Source organism: Ranitomeya imitator, chromosome 10, assembly GCF_032444005.1.
Source record: "Ranitomeya imitator isolate aRanImi1 chromosome 10, aRanImi1.pri, whole genome shotgun sequence".
In the NCBI taxonomy this organism is placed as follows: Eukaryota; Metazoa; Chordata; class Amphibia; order Anura; family Dendrobatidae; genus Ranitomeya; species Ranitomeya imitator.
In genome coordinates, this window is record NC_091291.1 from 34369962 (window position 1) to 34384265 (window position 14304).

Consider the following 14304-nt stretch of genomic DNA (forward strand, 5'->3'; position numbering starts at 1 on the left):
AATGAAACAAGTGAAAACTTGACAATGAAAAATGATAATTGTCAGGAGATGAACAATTATACCACCTGCTACATATGTCTCCTGCCCTCGTCTGCTCCGTGGATCCTTACCCATCTTAACTTTCACGAGAGTGCAATGCTGCACCGTACGCACCAGCTGCCCGCAAGCCAGAAAAATTACACAAAGGGTTACTGACTGGTTTGTTTTTGTTTGCCATTTTTGAAGGGGATGCAAAGAGTTGGGGTGGTCTCCTTCGCCGTCCACATATACATGTTGCTCTTTTAATCATTTGCATTCAGGCAAGGATGAAAACTTTGGCCCCCAGTGACAGCGCTTCATGGGTCTCCTTACTTCAAGTTCACTAGCCTGAAATAATGAGTGAATGGAAAGGGGCAGAACGAGACCCGGGCAAAGCCGAGCTGCTCAGTATTCATGGCTGGTGGACTTCTCCGCCCTCCCTCTCTGGCCTTAACCCATCTCCAGTCTTCTATAGTCCAACACAATGACAGTTTAAGTAAAGAGCCCTTTGACTAAATTGTGCTCGTGAATAGCAGAAACCAATAAGACTTGACTACACAATGAGGGCATTGAGCTGTGTCCAACTGTGATGGGTTGACTAGGTCATACATCTCTGGAGTTTCTGCTACTCCCAGGCATATGTTCATAGAGGAATGTGAGGAGGTCCACCGTATGTTCCACAGGTTGTGAGCGTTTAACTGCTTTATAATGATGGCCAATGCCCGTACGGGGCTCTGACTCACCCCAGTCTTAGTAGAAGTCACAGTTTTATTCTTGATGGATATTTATATGCTGGATACCAAGATCCAATTCATGATGACTTGGTCAAAATATTCCGTAGCAATGAAAATGGAAATTACTCTCCTTTACGTCACTACTTAATTATTTAGGACCGAAACGTATGCGGTTGGCCAATATTCTAACACCGCCCATGCCCAGCCAAGTCAGGGGGATCTACCACTCTATTAGTATTGTGTATGGAGCTCACAGATTTGATGTTAATGTAGTTTAATTCACCTGATAAAAAGTTTTGAAACTTTCTAAAAAAAACTTTGTTTCAATTCCTCTGCTTTTTTTTTTTAAATTTCTGCTTCCCGTCAGCGAACAAAAATATTCCTGTTTATATCCGAAAGATAAAAATTGTACTCCTACTGAGGATGTAGGACAATAAGCCTGGTGGTCTAAAGTGCACTATGTCTATCTAAGATAAAAAGAAGGATAGATTGATATTAGTGTTATACGTGGCTCTACAAGATTAGATAGGTCGATAGATAGACAGACAGACAAAGGCACCCAGTGCCAGAGGCAGCAAAACAATCCCAAAACATCTTTGAACCTCCATCATATTTGACTGTAGGTACTGTGTTCTTTTCTTTGTAGGCCTCATTCCGTTTTCGGTAAAAGTACAATGATGTGCTTTACCAAAAAGATCTATCTTGGTCTTATCTGTCCACAAGACACTTTCCCAAAAGGATTTTGGCTTAATCACATACATTTTCAACCACTGCAGTCTAGTTTTTTTTATGTCTGTGTGTCAGCAGTGGGGTCCTTCTGGGTCTCCTGCTATAGTGTTTCATTTCATTCAAATGTTGCTGACACTGATGCACCATGAGCCTACAGGAAAGCTTGAATTTCCTTGGAAAGTGTTGGCATCATTGAAATTGTTCCAGAAAATGAAGTATTTCTCTGAATTACACATGTTTTTGATATACACATATTCATTTCCTTTGTGTGTATTAGAACAATATAAAAAAGCAAGAATAAAAGGCAAATTGGACATCATTTCACACAAAATCCCAAAAACGAGCTGGACAAAATTGTTGGCACCTTTCCAAAATTGTGTGTAAACAACTTTGTTTCAAGCACGTGATGCTCATTCAAAATCACTTGCGGCAAGTAACAGGTGTGTACAATATAAAAATCACACCTGAAACCAGATAGAAAGGGGAGAAGTTGACTCAATATTTGCATTGTGTGTCTGTGTGTGCCACACTAAGCACAGAGAACAGAAAGAGGAGAAGAGAGCTGTCTGAGGACTTGAGAACCAAAATTGTTGAACAATACCAACAATCTCAAGGTTCCAAGTCCATCTCCAGAGATCTTGATGTTCTTTTGGTGCACAACATAATCAAGAAGTTCACAACCATTAGCACTGTAGCTAATCTCCCTGGATGTGGATGGCAGAGGAAAATTGATGAAAGTTTGCAACGCAGGATAGTGCAGATGGTGAATAAGCAGCCCCAATCAAGTTCCAAAGAAATTAAAACTGTCCTGTAGGCTCAGGGTGCATCAGTGACATTTCAATGAAACATTAGTAGACTCAAGAGGACCCCACTGCTGACACAGAGATATAAAAAAGTTAGACTGCAGTTTGCCAAAATGTACTTTAGTAAGCCAAAGTTTTTCAGGGAAAGTGTGTTGTAGACAGAAGAGACTAAGATAGAGCTTTTAGGTAAAGCACATCATTCTACTGTTTACCAAAAATAGAATGAGGCCTACTAAGAAAAGAACACAGTACCTACAGTCAAATATGGTGGAGGTTCAAAGATGTTTTGGAGTTGTTTTGCTGCCTTTGGCACTGGGTGCCTTGCCTGTGTGCAAGGCATCATGAAAGGATTTTGGGTGGCAATGTAGTGCCCAGTGTCAGAAAGCTGAGTTTGTGTCTTAGGACATGAGTCTTCCAGCAGGACAATGACCCCAAATAAACTTCAAGAAGCACCCAGAAATTAATGGAAACAAACTGCTACACAGTTGCAAAGTGGCCAGCAATGAGTCTGGACCTAAATCCATGGACAGATCTTAAAATTGCTATTGAGAGAAGGCGCCTTCAAATATGAGAGACCTGGGGCAGTTTGCAAAAGAAGAGTGGAGCATTATTCCAGGTGAGAGGTGTAAGAAGCTTGTTGAGGGTTATAGGAAGTTTTTGAATGCAGTTATTAAGTTGAGGGTGCCTACAATTTTGTCTTTTTTACTTTTTTTTAGCGCTTTTTCAGGTGGATTCTAGACAGAATCCTCCTGAAAAAGACTAAGTGTGCACATACCCTTAATCATCGGATTTTTCAAAGGTTGGAGTCTACTTGGAATAAAGGGTGTAACTGGCCAAAATATGTGTCATTAGGGGCACACATTCTCTTTGTATCAATGTCGTATTTAGTATAGTGGTCTTGTTCCTTGGAACAGCAGAAAAGAACTCCAAGTATCTGGAGTGTTAGAGTAAATGAGGTCAGGTCAATAAACCAACACTTGAAAATAACTCACTAATGAATTGGCCTCCGAGTACTTTGGCCAGTACTGTGGCTACTTTGGCAGACAATTCTCCTATTCAAACAAAGACCAGATTGTGTTCTCATCGTTTCTGCGCTTTAGACTTCTTCTGAAACACTTGATGTAATTGTAAAGCGCCATCACTCGCCAATAAAATCGTAAATAATATAGCAAATTCATAGACCGAAGAATATTCAAGCTCTGATGGACTAATGTGTCAGGACCACTGATTGTACTTGTTTTATGGCATGGATCTGGTTGGAAAAAATAAACAAGCAAGCAAAAAAGTTGCAACCACATTAGTAAATTAAAGTAGCAACTTCAAAGGTCTAAGAAGCTGAGATCCATAAAGATGGTTTTTAAGGGCGTATTAGCTTTTCAGACATTTATCCCAAGAACAGTCCCTCAGCGCACAAGGCGAAACTAAAGTTAAGGCAGCGGCAACTGAGCACCCGAAATACCAGGCAGGAAAGAAGAACAAATGTCCTACTCGACAGATTGGGAACGGAGCGGTGGCTGAATCTGAGCGTCTCTCTTTAACCAGTTTTATGGGGTTAAACAATTCCATTCTAAGAATGTAACCCAGGAATATGACTGCTGACTAGGTACAGCTTTGAGATCGTTAGTATCGTTAGTGGTGGTAGTGTGTAGAAGTCTAGATGCAGGAGAGCAGTGGTGGGAATGCCTATGGTCAGGTAGATGCATGAGATGGAACAAACTATGGAGGTTGCTACATCTCCTGTCCACCTCCTGGAACAAACTATGGAGGTTCCTACATCTCCTGTCCACCTCCTGGAACAAACTATGGAGGTTGCTACATCTCCTGTCCACCTCCCGGAACAAACTATGGAGGTTCCTACATCTCCTGTCCACCTCCTGGAACAAACTATGGAGGTTCCTACCTCTTCTGTCCACCTCCTGGAACAAACTATGGATGTTCCTACCTCTCCTATCCACCTCCTGGAACAAACTATGGAGGTTCCTACATCTCCTGTCCACCTCCTGGAACAAACTATGGAGGTTCCTACATCTCCTGTCTACCTCCTGGAACAAACTATGGAGGTTCCTACATCTACTGTCCATCTTCTAGAACAAACTATAGAGGTTCCTACATCTCCTGTCCACCTCCTGGAACAAACTATGGAGGTTGCTACATCTCCTGTCCACCTCCTGGAACAAACTATGGAGGTTGCTACATCTCCTGTCCACCTCCTGGAACAAACTATGGAGGTTGCTACATCTCCTGTCCACCTCCTGGAACAAACTATGGAGGTTGCTACATCTCCTGTCCACCTCCTGGAACAAACTATGGAGGTTGCTACATCTCCTGTCCACCTCCTGGAACAAACTATGGAGGTTCCTACCTCTCCTGTCCACCTCCTGGAGCAAACTATGGAGGTTCCTACCTCTCCTGTCCACCTCCTGGAACAAACTATGGAGGTTCCTACATCTCCTGTTCATCTTCTAGAACAAACTATAGAGGTTCCTACATCTCCTGTCCATCTCTACATTAGGACTCCATTTCAAGCACCAGGTTAGGATACAATCTCTACCACCAGTAGAAGAAGATCCACCATAACATTTCCTTAGCCCTGGTCTAGAGCCATAAATCCATCTTAGACATGGCCTTATGTTGTCCCTCTGCTATCTATCTGTCTCTTCACCATTCATTTCCAAATGGGCAATTAGGCATCAATTCAGAAGTCGGCGTGTGTTTTCTTTACACCCTGCAATAACATATCCACTGAATAGAGGCAAAGGACCAAGGGGTTTCATCAATACAAAGAAACCTACTGTGAACCCTGAGGAGACAATGTATCTGAGAAGGGCACGGACAGGACACCAGAACAAAGCCTTAAGAAAGCCCTACATTGTGTCCCTTCTTCGAGCTGTCACCAGCGACCTGTCAAACTGGCCCTAACCAAATTCTCCCATCATTTTTCTAATTCTGTCCTCCATCAAAACAAAAACCTTCTGCTGTCAAAAAAAGAAAAAGAAGAACTCTGATGAATTCTTGGTTCCACTGGACCAGCTGGTCTCTGAGCTCCCGAAAACTCTGCATTCCCAGGACAGAAGATCTACAATAGTATTGTAATGGAATGTTCCATATAACAGATGTCATATGTGTGAACGACAGGCGTCTCCTGAGGGATTAAAGTGCAGATCTGGTGGTTTGTATCAATGTCACAGGGGCACGACAGACAGATTTACTGGGAAAGTCTAATTAGTGTTATACGGGACTCTACAAGATGAGATAGGGAGATATTAGATAGATAGATAGATAGATAGATAGATAGATAGATACTTTTCTAATATAAGGACTGATATGTGCCTGTGAAGCCTTGCACCCAACTATTGCTATTGTTCAGGTGCTGCTTTCTGCTGTTTTTTTCTAGACAGATAGATAAAGAGATAGATAATAGATAGATAGATAGATAGATAGATAGATAGATAGATAATAGATGATAGATAGATAGATAGATAGATGGATAATAGATAGATAATAGATAGATAGATGATAGATAGATAGATAATAGATAGATGATAGATAGATAGAGAATAGATAGATAGATAATAGATAGATAATCTATATATATAATTGTCTAAGGGTTTTTCCGTCTGTCTGTCTGTCTGTCTGTCTGTCTGTCCTGGAAATCCCGGCTCTCTGATTGGTCGAGGCCGCCAGGCCTCGACCAATCAGAGACCGGCACAGCATCGACGTAGAAATCCCGCGTCTCTGGCGGCCTCGACCAATCAGCAAAGGGCACAGCGACGATGATGTCATAAAGGACGTAGACATCCCACGTCTGATTGGTCGAGGCCGCCAGGCCTCGACCAATCAGCAACGGGCACAGCGACGATGATGTCATAATGGTTGCCATGGCGACGATGATGTCATAAAGGTTGCCTCGACCAATCAGCGACGGGCACAGTCTGCCGCGAATTTTGGAATCATCATTGTCCATATACTACGGGGACATGCATATTCTAGAATACCCGATGCGTTAGAATCGGGCCACAATCTAGTAGATAGATAAATAGATAGATAATAGACATAATAGATAGATAGATAATAGATGATAGATAGATAGATAATAGATAGATAGATAATAGATAGATAGATAGATAATAGATATATCTAATAGATAATAGATAATAGATAGATAGATAATAGACATAATAGATAGATAATAGATAGATAATAGATAGATAATAGACAGATAATAGATAGGAGCAATCCAAGCTCCCATCACCATAAAGCCCTGATACATGTAGGTGAAACAGAAAAACCAGAACCCTCGGAACAGCCCAGCCAAACCCAACCGGACCAGAACACCAATCACAACAACCTGACAAAAGCCGGAATTAGGAAGATGGCAGACGAAGGCCAGGAGAGGTATGTCAGTGACTGGAAGAATGATATCATCAGCTCACAGAAACTGACCATGTACCGGAGCCTGCAGAGAGACTACAAACTGGCGCCATATCTGGAGAAACTCCCGGACCCCAGAGACCGCCAGATCCTGAGCCGATATAGACTCAGCGCCCACAGTCTGGCCATCGAATGTGGCCGACACAGGCAGAGCTACAAGCCCAGGGAGGAAAGACTGTGCCAACACTGTGACCAGGAGGCCATAGAGGACGAAACCCACTTCCTGCTACACTGCTCCAAATACTCAGCAGTGAGGGACACTCACTTCAGGAGACTCTCACTTCTCTTCCCAGACTTCATCACCATGAAGGAGGAAGAGAAAACATATATCCTGCTGGGAGAAGAAGAGAGAGCAGTGGAGATAGCAGCGCGGTATGTGAGCGAATGTCATAGACTGCGAGAAAGAGAACTATGATGCCATGGACTATAGCCCCCAACCTGGATCTGCCCCAATCCACCTCCCCTATGCCATGGACTATAGCCCCCACAATAGACCTGCCCCATCCACCTCCCCTATGCCATGGACTATAGCCCCCAACCTGAACCTGCCCCATCCACCTCCCCTATGCCATGGACTATAGCCCCCAACCTGGATCTGCCCCATCCACCTCCCCTATGCCATGGACTATAGCCCCCACCCTGGATCTGCCCCATCCACCTCCCCTATGCCTATGCCATGGACTATAGCCACCACCCTGGATCTGCCCCCATCCACCTCCCCTATGCCATGGACTATAGCCCCTACCCTGGATCTGCCGCATCCACCTCCCCATGCCATGGACTATAGCCCCCACAATGGATCTGCCCCATCCACCTCCCCTACGCCATGGACTATAGCCCCCACAATGGATCTGCCCCCATCCACCTTCCCTACAGCTCCTACCCAACATCCCCACAGTCCCTATCCCTATTGCCTTTATACACTTGCTTTGGCAAAACTGATGTGTATTTGGTCCTGCCAATAAAGCTTCATTGAATCTTGAATCTTGAATCTAGATAGATATATAGATAATAGATAGATAGATAGATAGAGAGATAGATAATAGATAGATAATAGAAAGATAATAGATAGATAATAGATAGATAGATAGATAATAGACAGATAATAGATAGATAGATAATAGATAGATAATAGATAGATAGATAGATAGATAGATAGATAATAGACATAATAGATAGATAGATAATAGATAGATAGATAGATAGATAATAGATAGATAGATAGATAGATAGATAGATAGATAGATAGATAATAGATAGATAGATGATAGATAGATGATAGATAGATAATAGAAAGATAATAGATAGATTGATAATAGATAGATAATAGATAGATAGATAGATAATAGATAGATAGATAGATAGATAGACAATAGATAGATAATAGAAAGATAATAGATAGATTGATAATAGATAGATAATAGATAGATAGATAATAGATAGATAATAGAAAGATAATAGATAGATAATAGATAGATAATAGATAGATAGATAGATAGATAATAGATAGATAGATAATAGATAGATAATAGAAAGATAATAGATAGATTGATAATAGATAGATAATAGATAGATAGATAATAGATAGATAGATAGATAGATAGACAATAGATAGATAATAGAAAGATAATAGATAGATTGATAATAGATAGATAATAGACAGATAATAGATAGATAGATAATAGATAGATAGATAATAGATATATAGATAATAGACATAATAGATAGATAGATAATAGATAGATAGATAGATAAATAATAGATAGATAATAGATAGATAGATAGATAATAGATAGATAGATAATAGATAGATAATAGATAGATGATAGATAATAGACATAATAGATAGATAGATAGATAATAGATAGATAATAGATAGATAGATAATAGATAGATAATAGATAGATAATAGATAGATAGATAGATAATAGATAGATAGATAATAGATAGATAGATAATAGATAGATAATAGATAGATAGATAATAGATATATAGATAATAGACATAATAGATAGATAGATAGATAATAGATAGATAGATAGATAAATAATAGATAGATAATAGATAGATAATAGATAGATAGATAATAGATAGATAATAGATAGATGATAGATAATAGACATAATAGATAGATAGATAATAGATAGATAATAGATAGATAGATAATAGATAGATAATAGATAGATAATAGATAGATAGATAATAGATAGATAGATAATAGATAGATGATATAATGATAGATAGATAATAGACAATAGATATATAATAGATAGATACTAGGTAGATAGACAGATAGATAGAAAAAATGGAACGGCACTTATAATGAATGGGTGCAAGGCCTCCAAGCAATTAATCCAAACTTGCCAATAATCAAAAGAAGAAAAATGGAAAGCAGCACTCCAAAATATCTCAAAATAAGGTGGACTTTATTGGGTCCACATGGCGTGGTGACGTTTCTATTCAAAAGCCTTTCTCAAGTCTACCTCATTTTTAAATTTTTTGGAGTGCTGCTTTCCATTTTTCTTCTTTAGATAGATAGATAGATAATAGATAATAGATAGATATATAGATAAATAGATAATAGATAGATGATTAATAGATAATAGATAGATACATAGATAATAGATAGATGATTGATAGATAGATAGATAGATAGATAGATTAGAATATTGATATCTATCTATCATCTATCTATCTATTATCTATCTATCGCCTATGTGTCCATTTATCGATGATTTTTTTTAAATCTATCCTTAAAGTGTTAATTAAATTGCTTTCTAGAACTAGAATAATAGATTTAGATATTTCTTCACTCTTGGGGTTCCCGCCCGGTCAGGCTGTAGATCTGCTTTCTGCCTCTATATAAGCGTCAGTTGTTTTGAGGTCTAGACAAGATGTCGGTGCGCTGCCTGGTGCTGAAAAGCCCTTTATGTCCATTACGGGAATGGATGTTACATGGAGGAATTTGGCATTTCTGTGCAAACAGATGATTTGTCAGTGACGAGTCTTCACTTGTCTGGTGTCGATCTCTTGGCCGCAGAGCGTTGGGTCGGGTATGTGCCTTAGGATTTCGGGACAGGGGCTGAGAACTACTGCCGGTCCTGTGTTCCCTGGAAGCCTTGGATATCGGATGGAATACATGAGCTTCTTCAATAACACTCTCTTTATGTCTTATCCTTGCCCCATGCGGTAGCATGTCCAGCCTAAAACATTTTAGGGAATGGAACCTTCTAAAGACGAAAAAATAAAAAACAATGGACTTTATATGATAGAGGCGCTAACATCAGAAATTGACCTATTGTTTAACCCCTTAGTGACAGAGCCAATTTGGTACTTAATGACCGGGCCAATTTTTGCAATTCTGACCACTGTCACTTTATGAGGTTATAACTCTGGAACGCTTCAACGGATCCCGCTGATTCTGAGATTGTTTTTTCGTGACATATTGTACTTCATGTTAGTGGTAACATTTCTTCGATATTACTTGCGATTATTTATGAAAAAAACGGAAATATGGCGAAAATTTTTAAAATTTAGCAATTTTCAAACTTTGTATTTTTATGCCCTTAAATCAGAGAGATATGTCATGAAAAATAGTTAATAAATAACATTTCCCACATGTCTACTTTAGATCAGCACAATTTTGGAAACAAAATTTTTTTTTGTTAGGGAGTTATAAGGGTTCAAAGTTGACCAGCAATTTCTCATTTTTAATAGATAATATCTCATTATCTAATAGATAATAGATAATAGATAGATAGATAATAGACATAATAGATAGATAATAGATAGATAATAGATAGATAATAGACAGATAATAGATAGGAGCAATCCAAGCTCCCATCACCATAAAGCCCTGATACATGTAGGTGAAACAGAAAAACCAGAACCCTCGGAACAGCCCAGCCAAACCCAACCGGACCAGAACACCAATCACAACAACCTGACAAAAGCCGGAATTAGGAAGATGGCAGACGAAGGCCAGGAGAGGTATGTCAGTGACTGGAAGAATGATATCATCAGCTCACAGAAACTGACCATGTACCGGAGCCTGCAGAGAGACTACAAACTGGCGCCATATCTGGAGAAACTCCCGGACCCCAGAGACCGCCAGATCCTGAGCCGATATAGACTCAGCGCCCACAGTCTGGCCATCGAATGTGGCCGACACAGGCAGAGCTACAAGCCCAGGGAGGAAAGACTGTGCTAACACTGTGACCAGGAGGCCATAGAGGACGAAACCCACTTCCTGCTACACTGCTCCAAATACTCAGCAGTGAGGGACACTCACTTCAGGAGACTCTCACTTCTCTTCCCAGACTTCATCACCATGAAGGAGGAAGAGAAAACATATATCCTGCTGGGAGAAGAAGAGAGAGCAGTGGAGATAGCAGCGCGGTATGTGAGCGAATGTCATAGACTGCGAGAAAGAGAACTATGATGCCATGGACTATAGCCCCCAACCTGGATCTGCCCCAATCCACCTCCCCTATGCCATGGACTATAGCCCCCACAATAGACCTGCCCCATCCACCTCCCCTATGCCATGGACTATAGCCCCCAACCTGAACCTGCCCCATCCACCTCCCCTATGCCATGGACTATAGCCCCCAACCTGGATCTGCCCCATCCACCTCCCCTATGCCATGGACTATAGCCCCCACCCTGGATCTGCCCCATCCACCTCCCCTATGCCTATGCCATGGACTATAGCCACCACCCTGGATCTGCCCCCATCCACCTCCCCTATGCCATGGACTATAGCCCCTACCCTGGATCTGCCGCATCCACCTCCCCATGCCATGGACTATAGCCCCCACAATGGATCTGCCCCATCCACCTCCCCTACGCCATGGACTATAGCCCCCACAATGGATCTGCCCCCATCCACCTTCCCTACAGCTCCTACCCAACATCCCCACAGTCCCTATCCCTATTGCCTTTATACACTTGCTTTGGCAAAACTGATGTGTATTTGGTCCTGCCAATAAAGCTTCATTGAATCTTGAATCTTGAATCTAGATATATATATAGATAATAGATAGATAGATAGATAGAGAGATAGAGAGATAGATAATAGATAGAGAGATAGATAATAGATAGATAATAGAAAGATAATAGATAGATAATAGATAATAGACAGATAATAGATAGATAGATAATAGATAGATAATAGAAAGATAATAGATAGATAATAGATAGATAATAGATAGATAGATAGATAATAGACAGATAATAGATAGATAGATAATAGATAGATAATAGATAGATAGATAGATAATAGACATAATAGATAGATAGATAATAGATAGATAGATAGATAGATAGATAGATAGATAGATAGATAATAGATAGATAGATAGATAGATAGATAGATAATAGATAGATAGATGATAGATAGATAGATGATAGATAGATAATAGAAAGATAATAGATAGATTGATAATAGATAGATAATAGATAGATAGATAATAGATAGATAGATAGATAGATAGATAGACAATAGATAGATAATAGAAAGATAATAGATAGATTGATAATAGATAGATAATAGATAGATAGATAATAGATAGATAATAGAAAGATAATAGATAGATAATAGATAGATAATAGATAGATAGATAGATAATAGATAGATAGATAATAGATAGATAATAGAAAGATAATAGATAGATTGATAATAGATAGATAATAGATAGATAATAGATAGATAGATAGATAGACAATAGATAGATAATAGAAAGATAATAGATAGATTGATAATAGATAGATAATAGACAGATAATAGATAGATAGATAATAGATAGATAGATAATAGATATATAGATAATAGACATAATAGATAGATAGATAATAGATAGATAGATAGATAAATAATAGATAGATAATAGATAGATAGATAGATAGATAGATAATAGATAGATAGATAATAGATAGATAATAGATAGATGATAGATAATAGACATAATAGATAGATAGATAGATAATAGATAGATAATAGATAGATAATAGATAGATAATAGATAGATAGATAATAGATAGATAGATAATAGATAGATAGATAATAGATAGATAATAGATAGATAGATAATAGATATATAGATAATAGACATAATAGATAGATAGATAGATAATAGATAGATAGATAGATAGATAAATAATAGATAGATAATAGATAGATAGATAATAGATAGATAGATAATAGATAGATAATAGATAGATGATAGATAATAGACATAATAGATAGATAGATAATAGATAGATAATAGATAGATAGATAATAGATAGATAATAGATAGATAATAGATAGATAATAGATAGATAGATAATAGATAGATAGATAATAGATAGATGATATAATGATAGATAGATAATAGACAATAGATATATAATAGATAGATACTAGGTAGATAGACAGATAGATAGAAAAAATGGAACGGCACTTATAATGAATGGGTGCAAGGCCTCCAAGCAATTAATCCAAACTTGCCAATAATCAAAAGAAGAAAAATGGAAAGCAGCACTCCAAAATATCTCAAAATAAGGTGGACTTTATTGGGTCCACATGGCGTGGTGACGTTTCTATTCAAAAGCCTTTCTCAAGTCTACCTCATTTTTAAATTTTTTGGAGTGCTGCTTTCCATTTTTCTTCTTTAGATAGATAGATAGATAATAGATAATAGATAGATGATTAATAGATAATAGATAGATACATAGATAATAGATAGATGATTGATAGATAGATAGATAGATAGATAGATTAGAATATTGATATCTATCTATCATCTATCTATCTATTATCTATCTATCGCCTATGTGTCCATTTATCGATGATTTTTTTTAAATCTATCCTTAAAGTGTTAATTAAATTGCTTTCTAGAACTAGAATAATAGATTTAGATATTTCTTCACTCTTGGGGTTCCCGCCCGGTCAGGCTGTAGATCTGCTTTCTGCCTCTATATAAGCGTCAGTTGTTTTGAGGTCTAGACAAGATGTCGGTGCGCTGCCTGGTGCTGAAAAGCCCTTTATGTCCATTACGGGAATGGATGTTACATGGAGGAATTTGGCATTTCTGTGCAAACAGATGATTTGTCAGTGACGAGTCTTCACTTGTCTGGTGTCGATCTCTTGGCCGCAGAGCGTTGGGTCGGGTATGTGCCTTAGGATTTCGGGACAGGGGCTGAGAACTACTGCCGGTCCTGTGTTCCCTGGAAGCCTTGGATATCGGATGGAATACATGAGCTTCTTCAATAACACTCTCTTTATGTCTTATCCTTGCCCCATGCGGTAGCATGTCCAGCCTAAAACATTTTAGGGAATGGAACCTTCTAAAGACGAAAAAATAAAAAACAATGGACTTTATATGATAGAGGCGCTAACATCAGAAATTGACCTATTGTTTAACCCCTTAGTGACAGAGCCAATTTGGTACTTAATGACCGGGCCAATTTTTGCAATTCTGACCACTGTCACTTTATGAGGTTATAACTCTGGAACGCTTCAACGGATCCCGCTGATTCTGAGATTGTTTTTTCGTGACATATTGTACTTCATGTTAGTGGTAACATTTCTTCGATATTACTTGCGA